Source organism: Tamandua tetradactyla, chromosome 11 (assembly GCF_023851605.1).
Source record: "Tamandua tetradactyla isolate mTamTet1 chromosome 11, mTamTet1.pri, whole genome shotgun sequence".
Lineage (NCBI taxonomy): Eukaryota > Metazoa > Chordata > Mammalia > Pilosa > Myrmecophagidae > Tamandua > Tamandua tetradactyla.
Genome location: NC_135337.1, coordinates 15,826,878 through 15,840,927, shown reverse-complemented (window position 1 = coordinate 15,840,927; position 14,050 = coordinate 15,826,878). Strand labels below are relative to the sequence as shown.

The following is a 14,050-nucleotide window of genomic DNA, read 5'->3' as shown; positions in this document are numbered from 1 at the left end:
ACTATGAACCTATGGGTAGGGGGTGGGTGTAGCCTGGGTATGGAGATTTGCACCTGCAGTCTTGATGTGTAGTCAACAGCCTGCAGGGAGCAGGGAGGAAGAGGTTATGCTCGGGACAGGTGCAGGAAAGGTGGGTTGGGCTACACTAGGGGTGGGATTGGGGGGCAGGTACACATGCTGTGGGTTGCTGGAGAGTGGGGGCGGGTGATGGGGTTCAGGTGCTTGGAGTGTGGGGTGAGTCTGGGTCATGGGTGAGGGTAGTGAGTTCAAGGAACTCGGCTCAGCTTACTTCTTAGTCCTTGTCTTCCCCCATATGTACACGCCTGTGAGCTCCATGCTTCCATGTCAGGCTCTGGTGTTCTGCCTCTCAGTTTCTCAGCTTTTGCAACTAGGGCCAAACCTATGTAGAACAGAAGACTCTCCCAGGTCAGCTGCACTCCTGAATCACCTTCTCAGTCACCCTCCTGTCCCTTCTCTAAGTTTTCCTTGGAGCAGGGCTGAACTCAGTCTACCCTGTTTGGTCATCTTCCTGTCTGTAATTTTTTTCCAAATCAAGTTATTCATTATATGACTTCAACAATAGTCTTATAGTACTTTTCAACTGGAAGTATCTTTGCTTACTTTGCAAGATGACATATAAATATTGCCTCATCCATCACTGGGATGACTTGTCTCCTCGATGAAAACCTGAGGGTGATGTGTAACTGTAATAAATTTGAACGGCAAGGGAAGGGTTCCATTTCCACTTAAAACCACAGCCAGGAGGTTTCCATTTAGACTGACAGTTATAGGTACATTGGTACACATTTAATGCATTTCTTTTTATGTTTGTTTCTTTGGGGGTCTAGTGGAGAGCCTATTTGAGTAGTAACAGTAAGGTGTCATACCTCTTTATGCTCTTCTAAGAAATGGAGAGTTATCCCTTGTAGGTATGGTGTATCCAAGACCATTGGGTCTTGAACATTTAGAACAATGTCTCCAAAAATGAAGTTAACATGAGAAAGTGCGTGCATTTAAGCATATTCTATTTGGATTCATACTGGTGTGAAGAAGTTCGAGCTTTACCAAACCACATGACCTTAGTCAAGTTATTTCATCTCTTTTTTTCCTGAGGAATAACAAGAGAATGATGTACATAGCACATAGTAAGTGCTCAATAAATATTAATCATCTTTATCATTGCAATCGTCATTTCTGGTGCTAAAAGTTTGAAATCATTCCGATTCCTCATTTTCCACTTTGAAGGGATCTTCTGAATGCTTTCCCTTTAGTTTCCCTTTCTGTGAACTGTCTTGCTTTCCCTGATGTTACTAATGGGATCTAATTACAAACTGCCTATGAAGTTCTGGCTTTAAGCCAGGTATTTAAAACCAAAATAATTTCACAACTGTGGTTTTAAAGCAAATGAAATGTATTCTAAATAACACAGTATTAAAATAATCATTCATGGATGCAGTGGCATTTGCATTGAGATTATAATGGCTCAGTGTTATAACAACTGCTTTAGACATTCCTAAAGACAACATAATGACTCTTTCTGAAAACGAAAACAAACAAAAAAATTGTTAAAATAAATAACTGTGAAAATAAATTAAATAAAAGCTCATTTAATTAATATCATATTGGAATGGGCTCAGTGCATTGACTCTCATGAAGGCTTAGCAAGTAGAAGAGAGAAATTCCTGCATAGGAAATCCATATACTGGTTCCTAAATCAGTTTTTCTGGTTTCTGTTATTATCGATGTTATCATCTTCTCAAAAGCATCTGCTGCTTCTCCACCATACTCTTGATGAAATAAAATAAAATATTGTTAGTTGAAACGTTAGATACATAATTCTTACTTGCTCCCATTGCATTTTTGCTTTAATTCATGTGATATTTGGATACAGTATGCTCAATTGGGGCAACCAACAAGTTGCATTATCAAGGTTACTATGTGAATTAGGTAAAGGTGCTCCTTCCTTCTAAGAAATGCAGCCTTACACCATGGCTTAGAGAGGGAGTGCAGGCTGGATTTCAGTGCCCCACAGCCCCATTCCTTGGCTGGACTTCCTTGGGCAGGGCACAAGCTGCTAAACTATACGCTGGTCCTGTGCATTATACAGACCTCTTGGTTATAATGTGATCTTGTGCAGGACTCACACTGCGTTCTGGAATGGGCACTACACAGAAGGAAAAAAGCTCCTGCAGGCCACACAGAAACTGTATTTAAATGGCATTGGGTGACAAAAGGAACACGTGTTGGCAAATTAACTAATTTAATACATATGTACTGAGCATCTTCTTTGTGCAGGGTACTGTACTGGAGATACAAGGAAAAACAAAGCAGACATATTTCCTAACCTCTTGAAGCTCATGGTCAAGACAGGGAGAAACATTAAACAATTGCACCAGTGATTACCACTGTGATAAAAGTTTCGAAGAAGAAAATTAAGTATTTATGTATATAATTGTAATGCTGGTGGTGATAAAAATGTAAAGACCATTCTTCTTGAGGAAAATTTGGATATTGTCAAATGCTTGATTTGCTCAAGGGTTTGGTTTCCATCTATAATCTTAGAGCTATTAAGATACACAACATTGTTACTGAAATTTCTGCAGTACAATAGCTAGTTATTACAAGACTAGAAATCTAGCTGCTAACACCTTTTCTTCACTGAAACTATTTTTTAAAGGCAAATTAAATGTCAGGTTTGTTATATTTGTAACTGTCATCGTATAATATGTAGTAACCCTTACCAATGCACCAACCACTTAATTTTGTAATTTTTGATTACTTGTTTGCTCTCGATTGTAAGCTCCCTGAGGACAGGAGATGTCATTGTTTTCTATTGTATACCCAGCAGTTAATGCAGTGCCTGGTACACAGTGGACTGTTAGTAAATAGCAGTGGAATGAAGAATCCTTCTATCAGTTTGCCTTTCCTAAATCTCTGCCCTCTCCGCTTTTACTTTATTTCCCCTCAGTATCCTTTACTGCCACTTTGTTTCTTTTTTTTTTTTTTTTGCTGTTTGCCATCATTTATAATATCAAAGTCACCCCATGCAGAATCTGGCAGCAAGTGACTTGCGGGGATACTTTATGAGAGTATTTAGTAGTTTCTTTCCATTGTACATTCTCAAACTTAGTGGTTTTTCCCTCCAAACAATCAGTTCAGTTGGGAAGCCTTTAGGGAATTCCTTGCTCTGCAAAGCCCTGTGCTGTACATGATAGGAGATGCCAATGACAGACAGGTCTCTGCCTTCAAGGAGCTTTATAAAGTAAATGACTATTTACAAAGAAGAAAACACGGAGAGAAGCAATTCATTGCAAAGTCATAGGGATCAATGTTGGCTTCATCAAGGATGCGGCCTTTGAGCTGAGCTTTGAGGGAAGAGTGGACTGCTCAGAGATGGACGAAGAAAGAGAAGGACACTGCGGCTTAAGGAAATAGCTTAAGTAAAGCTTTGTCATTAGCCTCCCTTTTAAATAATTTCTTTTTGTGGCTCCCTTTCAACAGTAACAAATGTTATGACTGTGCCATCAGTGACTTATTCTAAATCCTGCTCAGCTGTGCAAATGTTTTTCAATACGTAATATAGTATTATCTTTTCTTATATTTGACATATTCTTCTACTCTATAATCTATCAATCATTGAGCACAATTATGTAGGTGAAGATACTTTATAAAATTCAACTACTGTGTAAAATAGGGAAAAGTGCTCTGAAAACTAAGACATTATAATTCTTATTATGAATTTATTTGTAAGTCCAGTGATTACAAACCATGGTACTTAACAGATAACGTAGAGATGCAATTCAATAAATATTTAACAAAGTTTACCTGATTTATGCTCTCTGGACTTCAGTATCTATTGCATGTTTTTTTGTGAAAATTGACTTGAACAATTAATATTGAAACCTATGAAATGCGGTATGAGAAAAAGCCACTCTTAATATAAACAAGACCCTTGGTTTTACCTAGGCTTTTGCCACCCAAAGCTTTGCTAGAGAGATAAGACTGACATAAATGAGATACACAATAATGCATGACAACAGATGTAAATGTCAGAGTCACCAGTAGAGCCATTAAGTACCACAGGTGTCTGCACCCCCATTTAGAGGTGGGGACAGTCAGTAGGATCACAGTGAGCATAAAACTCAGCCACAGCAACTTCACTTGGCCTGTGTCCATGTCCACAACCTCCGGCACCCAGAGGTCAGTCTTCCATGTCACCGTCCCAAGTCTCAGCTCTCCCTCTTCTCCCCAAATCCTGAGGTATGACATTTTCATTAGCACAGTGGACTGCTTATTTTGCCATTGTTTTCCAGTAAGGGACATTTATAAAATTGTTTAAATGCCATTGGATTTTATTTGTTCTGTTTTGTTCCAGAACAGATCTTCATAATGTCATGAGTCTGCCTAAAGCCACCCTTAGAGTGGCATGAATTTATGTATTTTCACTGTTATGGGTTGAATTATTTTCCAACCCCCCCCCCCCCCAAAATGAATAAAAGACCTGTTCAACCTCTAACTTCTGGTCCTGTGAATGGGACCTAGTTTGGAAATGAAGTCTTTGAAGATATTAGTTAAGATGAGGCCAAACTGGCTTAGAGTGAGTTCAATATGACTGGTGCCCTTATAAAAAGGGGAGCATTGGACACAAACAGACAGACAGGGAGACTGCCATGTGATGATTGAGGCAGAAAATGTCAAAGATTGCCCTCAAGCATAGCCAGAAGCCAGGAGAGAAGCATGGAACAGATTCTTCCCTACAGGTTTGGAGGGTGGCTCTCACCCCTTTATATCAGACTTCTAGCTTCCAAAATTGTGACCCAATAGATTTCAATTCTTCTTTTTAGCCAACCAATTTCTGGCACTTTTACATGGTAGCCCTAGCAAACTAAGTTAATCAGCAAGAAGAACTTCGGTTAACAGAAGCAATCCATAAATGGCAGGTCATCTATATTACATTTTCCCCAGTTCATTAAATAGCTGTGATAACATAATGTATATTATATGTGATTCATCATTGTCAGTATTAATTTTTTTTAAATCCCTAAAGTTCAAGTCCCAGATTTATAATTCCAATTATTCCTATTTCTATTAAATAACTTAAAAGTGGCTTCATGTATCTTGAGTCACGCTACTCCTAATAAATAGGTAGACAGTCCCTGTTTTAGCTTGTTAAAGATGCTGGGATGTAATATACCAGAAATAGAATGGTTTTTTAAAAAAGGATTTATTAAATTGCAAGTTTACAGTTCTAAGGCTGCAAAAATGTCCAAAGTAAGGCATCCAGATAAAGATACCTCAACGCCAAAAAAAAGGCTTATGTAGTTTAGTGTTTCTCTTTCAACTGGGAAGGCACATGACTATGTCTACTAGTTTTCTCTCCTTATTTCGTAAGGCTTCCTTAGGGGTATTTTCCTTCTGGATCTCCAAATGTCTCGGGCTGTGTGGACTTTTTCATCGGAGCTTTTTCCAAAATGGTTCTCTCTTAAAGGGCCCCAGTAAGCAACCCACCTTTAATGAGTGGAGATATACCTCCATGGAAACCATCTAATCAGAAGTTACACCCACAATTGGGTGGATAATATCTCCATAGAAAGAATAAAAAAGATACCACCTAGCAATATTGAATGAGGATGAAAGGACATGGCTTTTCTGAGGTACATAATAGCTTCAAACCTGCACAGGCCCATTTTACAAATGAGGGCACTGAGATTTGAAAAGGTTAAATAAGTTGCTGTAAGTCACAATACCTGATGAATGGTTGATAGTGAATTACCAGATATTTTAAAATAACAATAACAATAAAATAACAATAACAGTATATATCACCCTTGAGTTTTCTTTTTTTTTTCTCTCTCTTTTCAAAGCTATTATTTTTATATATACAGTGTTTGCTAATAAGTAAGCTCTTGGCAAAAGAGTTTTATAGTCCTTATTGATGATTCCTCTCTTGGGTTGCCATAAGACTTATGAAAAGTTTCCCTAAAAATTGTGCCAGAACAGATTATTCTGGGCACCATAAGATCAGGGGCTATTGATAAATTGACACCAGCAAAGAACTTTGAGATCTCCAGAGCAAAAGTATCCTGTAGTTTCACAATATAGCTAATGGAAACTTTGCTGTGAAACTAAAAGATTGTTTATGTAGTTGTATTTATGAGCAAGGCAGTTCTCAAATGTTGCTCTACTGACTTTTCTTTCCTTTTTTTCCCAGTAATATCTCTACTTAAGTTTATTACACAAAACTATATTTTTAAAAAGTCAGTAATCCATGTAAGACATATGTAAAACCCTTCACTGACCAGACTGCTCAATAAACAGAACTTCACATTGCTTGGTTGTTAGAGTAATGAGCTTATGCTCTAGTGAACCCTGTTTAAGAAATTCTAGTCTGTAGATAGAATGGCATGTCCAAATAGCTTGGTCCTATGTATTTTATTAGCAAAAATCTCCAATTTATTTAAGTCTTCCAAATATCACCTTAAAAGCACCTGGCTTGATTTTTGCCAAATTGAATCACAAAGAATCATAACCCTCCATCTCTAGTTTATGGGTTCTTCATGAGTTTCGGTCAATGTAAGCCAGCACAGACCTTTCCAAGAATTTTTCATTTGAGATTTCACAGCACTAACTTTAACAATTTCCACAAAGTATCCTGTCCTTCTCTGGGCCTTACGTAGAACTTCAATTAATAAAGATGTTTCTTAGCATAACTTGCCAAAATGTGATAATTTCCTTGGGAAAAAAGCCATGGGCTGCAATCACACATCTGAGTTGACAGACATCGAAATGGATCTTATATAAAAAGGAAAGGTTTGTGTCTTCTGGAACATGAATTTCCACTTAATAAATTCAAGTAGATCCTAACATATTCATCGTCAAACTTGATGGGTTTTACATGACCCAGCATTTCATAGATCCTTGGCACTGAATGTCTGGACATCATATAATCCAACCCACTGCAGTAAAGGATATTCCTGGTATGAAATATGTTTTTTTTTTTTTTTTGGTAAAATCCTCTATATGAATACTTACTGATTAGAGGATCATCTGTGAAAAACTTCTCTGAATGGATTAAATTCAAAAATACTTCACTACCCTGCCCCATGCACTTCCCAAACAAGCAAGCAAATATGCAGAAGGAAAACTAAACAAATAAAAATTCAGCAAACGGTGTAATAAGGGGATACCCACACGGAAAAAGAATGAAATGTGAGCCCCACCATATAGCATACATTAAAAAAAAAAGAAAGATGCTTCACTAGATTTCCAGTATTGATGAAAACATCAGTGTCTGTCTGCATGATATGCTTGGCATTGGGGCAAAACTCAGTTGCCCACCTGGATGCCATCATTGTTTTCAAGGACAGGTTGTTAGACGTGTCTAAAAAATCCTGATGTGTTACGTCACCGTAAGGGAGGTGTGCATCCTCCATGGACAACGCACACATTTCTTCTTCCTTTTCAGCCTGCTGGCCTAATAAAAAGTTGTAAGGATGCCAGATCCCACCAAGGCTTTTCTTCACCCCATGTAACTCTAATGGCCTTTCACATCCGAGGAGTGTGAGGTTACCACAATGACAAGGAATGGGTTTCAATGAAAGCAGTTTGAATGCTCTCAAAGCTTGGAGTCTTGCCAGTAAATTGGCTCATATTTTGTAGAAGTGCATGCAGTTTACACAGTCTATCACCTTGTCGTGGGGTAGACTGAGGCACCACATCAGGAGGAAACACAGGTGTGACAGCAGCAGGAGGCTCCCTTTGAGGATCTCAGCGAGCTGGGGCCATCCGCAGCCAGGGCCATCCGCAGCGGCTGGGAGTGCACAAGCCTCGGGGTCTTCTTTCTAGTTTACTTCTTCTGAGTGAAAGACCTTCAGTCTCACCAAGTGAACACCCAGAAATAAGAAGTGGTCGAAGTGATGTGTGAATTGCATTTTCTACATAAAGATGCAAACTTTCAGACTGGGTTAAAATTCTATACACTGCTTACAGTACACACACCTGTAGAATTTCAAATGAGATTAAAACACTAGCTGACATTTTTTGTTGTTTTCTGTATTCCATGCGTTAGTGAGATCACGCAGATTTGCTGTGAACTGCTGGGGAATACTTGGGGATCCACCAACACAGAAACATTGCCTGGTTCTCTCGCCAGGTTTGTCATCGCAGCAGACGCGCCCAGGGGTGCTCCCCGAGCGGTCCCGAGAGGCAGGGACTTCCCCCGGGACAGGCTGGGCGGCGTGGCCAGGGCCACCGTGTGCCCCGGGGCCCCTTGGTGGCTCCCCACAGCTCTACCCGGCAGGGGAGCTGGGGGGTCGCAGAGATCTGAGCCTCTGGGTGTGGCGGCTCTACTGGCTGTTCTTGATTTGCTTTTATGGCAGTTCAGAATTAGTCAGAAGACAGAAAATCATTGGTAAATTTCTCATTTTCATTTCAGAATAACGTCAGGGAGAAAAGATCTCAGCACTAGATTCTGTTATAAATTATTTCATGAACCTCTAAATTCATGCTAATAATTATTTACTAACCCATGAAAAAAGATGCTACATCAAGGAAAGTATTTTTTTTTCTGAAATGCAAATCCTGTTTCTTTTTAATATTCCAGCTGGTTTAAAATGTTTCTCCCTCTCAGAGGAAACTTGAAATATTTTACTTTAACAGTATATTTCTAGCTGTTTACACCTGTTCATGAAGATCTCTGTTCCCTTGATGAAAATAGAAGTTGAACTACTTTGAGGTGACATTTATCAAGGACAACAAAATAAACCCGGTTGCAAATCTACTAAAAACTGGCTATCTTTTAAATTGCATCCTGGGTGACCATAAGAATAAGCACATCATGTAAATTTTGTGTTCATATCTGTATTGTCAGGGTTCTCTAGAGAAACAGGACCAACAGGAGGTACCTGTAAATGTAAGATTCATAAAGGTGTCTCACACAACCCAGGGAATGGAAGAGTCCAAAATCTGTAGGGTAGGCTGTGAAGCTGGGGGCTCCAATGAAGGGTCTAGACGAGCTCCACAGGAGACACTCACTGGTTGAAGAAGCAGTGAAAAAATCTCTCTTTAGATTGTCTCATTGGTGGAAGACATGCCTTAGTTGATCTCAGATGTAATCAGCCACAGATGCAATCAACTGAATAATGATTTAATACACCAGCCTTCATGTTTATCAACCAGCCATGAAACATCCTTGTGGCAAGTCAGGCCAGTCTTTGCCTGGCCAGCAGCTGGACACCATCACTTGACCAAGTTGACACTAGTATCTAACCATCACAATATCCATAGAGATGACTGTGATTTCTCTTTCCTGTTTGGCTCAATCCTCCAAACTGGGGTTAGGCCCCTCTGTTTCTTGACTGTTGAGAGAAGATTCATAGAAACCACACAGCAACAAAATCTTTCAATTACTGCATATTTTCTGGATATATGATGAGAGTTCAAGAAGGTGTTAAAGTATTTTTGGTTGCCAGTCTTGTATGGGCAAAAGCATATTTTTACAGGCTAAAATTTGCAAATGCCCATCACACACTCATCCACTTCCAGCCTTCTTTTCCCACCAAATTGGACTCAATTTATTGGTATAGTAAAAATAAAACTAGCTGTTTCAAACAACTTGACCTGTACATGTTGACTTTATGGTATTTGTATCAAACTCTGTTTTCTTGAGTTTATAGATTTACAAAGAATGACAAGGGTATTTTAGAGATGTGTGGTGGGAACTCTTTTGATAATGAAAGTGGTGTACATTCCTGTAAAGTCTTGATTACCTTGGAGAAGGCAAGCTTATAATTGAGCAGGAATTCAAGGAATTTTGGAAGTATTAGTTCTGATATGCTTCCATTTTCTGCCTGTTCTCTGCATGCCCTTCAGAATCCTCATTCATGTGTCCACTCTCTTACTGTCTCAGTTGGGAGTAGGAGCCCTCTAATGGGTAAGACTTTAAAAGGAATAGTTTGCGCTTTTATTTATTGTCTTCTACTGTCAGTGTTGCTGTAACTAAATCCATAGACTAGTTGGCTTAAAGAACAGAAATGTATTGTCCCAAGGTTCTGGAGGCTAGATGTCCAAAATCAAGGTTTCAGTAGGGCCATGCTTAAGAGAGAGAATCCATTCCACATCTCTCCCCTGGCTTCAGCTGGGTAACTGGCAATCCATGGAATATTCCTTTGCGTGAGGAGCCATAACTCAATCTCTATCTGTCACATGGCCATCTCTCTTTCTCTCTCTCTCTGCCTCTCTGTGTCAAAATTCTCTCTTCTTAAAAGGACACCAATTGTTTTCCATTCCTGTAAATGTGAATCCATCGCAAATGGGACCTTTCCAAGATAGTATTTTTAGTTAATCCCGTTACTGGGGCCTTATAAAGACCACAGGCAGAATCTGTGGAAAGAACCCAGAAGTCAATGGAACTTGGAAGAGAAAGGAGAAGGCATTGCCATGTGACAGAAGAGCAAAGGACCAAGGATTGCCAGTACTCAGCCCCACAATACCACTGTCTTTGGGAAGAAATCATTGTCTTGCTAATGCCTTGATATTGGACTTTCTTAGCCTCAAAATCATGAACCAATAAATTCTTGAAGTTTAAGACAACCCACTTTATGATATTCATTTTAGCAACTGAGAAATTAATATACCACTTATACTAGATTGGGATTCACCCATATCTAGTTTGACTTCATCTTAACTGGTAACATCTTCAAAGATCTATTCCCAAATAAATTCACATTCAAGGAGTAGAAGTTAGGACTTGAACATAACTTTTTGGGGACTAAATTTAATTCAATCCATAACCCTTTTCTAGAAACATCCACATTTTTATAGGATCTCATGAAGAAGTGAATGGGTATCAGTAATGATATAAAAAAAATGGTGAGGCATGTATTTTAGGGCATGGAGTTCTTTTTAATTTCTCTACTTTGATACATCCCCAACCACCTTGCACTATCCTACTGTATCAGTCAAGTTTCAACCAAAAAAAGCATACCAATCAGAAATAAATCTTAAGAGACGTATTTTATGAAGATTTAGAATCGCTTCATCCACATGTCTGGTGCCTTGAGGGGGGTGGATGGTGGGGGTGGATCGCTGGAAGTCTGCACTCAGGTTGAATTATTGACCAAAGTTTCCTACACATGGTCTCAGGAAAATCAGACTTATTATATGACAGCTCAGGGCTCCCAAAGACATGTGTCAATATTTAGGAAATTGGCACAAAACCACCATCATCATATCTACTGGCCAAAGCAATGAAAGAGCATGTACACACTCAAAAAGAGTAGAACAAAAAATGCATTGGGAAAATGGGGGCTGGCACCACTAAACATCACACTGTGGGATCCATCACCTCTGTGTCCCCAAACAGAAGTACAGTGGTTGGATGCTCACCTGGATTACCAGAATTAAATGCTGTATTATATGGCTGATATTCAAGGACATATTGAGGCCCACAGTTTCCTTTTCTTTCTTTAAAGCTCATTAATAAATAAAGAATTTTAATAAGGAATACATTCTCCCTATCTTAATGGGACTATCATTACTTTAGCACCATGCAAATATTTAGTGCCCCAGTCCATGTTTTAATAAACACAATTTTGTTACACTGAAATCTAGCTCTTAATATGTGATAAAATTGGGTCGACTATCCTTTCTTATTTTGTCAGTTCAAAGCCAGATGCATTTTTTAGCATGACATTTTCTGTATTGCAAATCGATACTAAACTCTGTGCCCTTTTAAATATTTAAAAATAGTAATGGCTGAGTTATTGATGGGTTACAATTGCTCAGTAAATATTTTTCAGGTTTTTTCTCAGTGTGTATATGTTTATAACACTTCCTCATTTTCTCTATCCATTTGATGCCAATTCTGAGTTCTGGACTAAGATGCTTTACATTTCCCAGCAAACAGCTCTTTTTCTCTTCCCCCTGATCTTTCACTCTCTTCTCAAAGCCATTGACAGACAGCATTAAAAGGTGATTTAAGCCCTTGGGGTCTAACTGTCGCAAAGACACTGGGTTCTTTTTTATTTTCAGTGGCAGGCAGCAGTCTACCGTTGCATGTCTCAGCTGGGGCCTTGGAGGTCTTCTGGCTTCCCTGTGTTTCACCTCCACTGGGCTCCGTGATTGCAGCGGCGCTGAGCATTCGTCTCTGCACACTTGCTGCATTTATTGTTCCATTTCCCCACCCTTCCTATATGTGGGATGCAAAACCCACATATTTCTGGAGACTTTCAAGTGACAATTGTTTACTTTGTCCAAGTCGATATATTCACTGAAGGCTGAATGTAGTCACCACCCATTTTCTAACCTCACATTCACTCTGGGACATAGCTGCACGTTTACCAACAGCCTGTAATTTTTGGAAAGGCTGGGGGTGGAGGGGATAGCAGATGAGAAATCTAGGAGTCTTTAGAACCCGATATTAACTCACTCTCCAGTCTCATGTTTTCCTTCGTTTACCAACTTGACTGTCTAGCATATATGCTATTTATTCATGTGAGCTGCTATATGCTATTCATATGAGCATATAACTATATACCACATAGTTTGCTCATTGCTTGTCTAACCCTCAAACAATTGTGTGGCATAGTTATTATTGTCCTTGTTTTACTCTTGGGAACACTGAGGCTCAGAGAAGTCAAATAGTCCTAATAAAGGACTGAGGTGGGATTCCTAATTTCAAAACATAACACTCTTTGCCAATGAAATTATTGGATACTCTATAATAATATAATAATAACTTTTATTGAGGACCTACTATGTGTCAGGTCCTATTGGAAGTGCTTATACCTGTGTTACCTAAGAGTACTCTCATTAAGTAGATACTGTTATTATCCTCATTTTTTAGATGAGGAGGGTGGAACACAGAGAAGTGAGCACAAAGTTATATCCAAAGCCACAAAACTAGCAAAAGGACCCAAGACTTAAAATTCTCTTAACTATGCTGTCACTAGAAAAGTGACCAGTTGTTTGACTAAGGCATTCTTAGAATGTGGCAACCATAGGCTTTGCTTTTTAAGGCATTCTTAGAATGTGGCAACCATAGGCTTTGCTTTTAAAAGTTGACTTATAAGGAAATGGAATTTTTATGAAGTCAACACAGGGTTTGCCTTAAATTATAGACTACTTGACCCACATCCCTCTTTACTAGGAACCTTTGTAAACATAAATTCACTTATTTGTATGGAAAAATACAAACTGGCATTTTTAAGCAATAGGTAGGTAAAACTTTTGTGGTATATGAAAATAAGTTTTCTTGGCAAATTCTAAAGTAAGAGAATTTGATAGTGCCTTCTAGCCATCTATGTGGCATGAATTTGACTCAGAATAGCTACTTTTCTAGAGAAATGACCTCATTCAAAAACAGAGGGCTTTTCTGTTTCCAAATTGGTATAGGAGAGATCAGTAATAAATCAACCAATCCATAAGAACATCAAAATGGCTCTATGGTAGGAATTGAAATTATACTTCGCTTCCAAGCCATTATGTGATATTTGTCAAAGAATCATGTAACAGTGCTTCAAGGATTTATTGACATATACCCAGCCAGGATGCATTTTTTTTTCCAGTGAATCTTAAAGCCCCCTCACAATTTTACTATTCTAACAGTCTTTTCCATTTTATGTTTTGCCCCTTTTTCCCTTTATGGTCTTTCCTATTTCTAGGATTGGGGTTCTTTAATTTAAGATCCAGAGAGAATTGTGATTCTTTAGAAACACCAATTTCAAAGCTATGATTGAAAAAGATAAAGAGACACATGTTCTTTATCTTAAACCATTCCTGTGTGTGTGAACACACTGTAAATAGAATATTTTGAAGATGTTATTTTTAGTTAAGGTGTGGTCCAATGGAATGGAGTTGAGCCTTCATCCTATTACAAGAGATATTTTGAAGAGAAAGCTATATGGTTTGGAGAATAGAAGCAGGAAACTGCAAATCAACAGGACTTGGAAAAAAAAGATTACCAAGTGATGGAAAAGCCAAGAATCCCCAAGGATTGACAGCCAACCCAGACAATACCAACATGCCTTCTAGTCTCTGAAACTATGGCCCA

At 38.7% G+C, this 14,050-nt stretch overlaps 1 protein-coding gene and 1 pseudogene across 4 annotated transcripts in view; one reads left to right on the top strand and one right to left on the bottom strand.

Moving 5' to 3' along the window:
- The window catches only part of NTNG1 (netrin G1), a 377,262-nt gene that overhangs the window by 33,547 nt on the left and 329,665 nt on the right, over window positions 1-14,050 (top strand). The gene's annotated exons all lie outside the window — the stretch shown is intronic.
- Window positions 6,682-12,139, bottom strand: LOC143650912 (UDP-GalNAc:beta-1,3-N-acetylgalactosaminyltransferase 1-like; annotated as a pseudogene).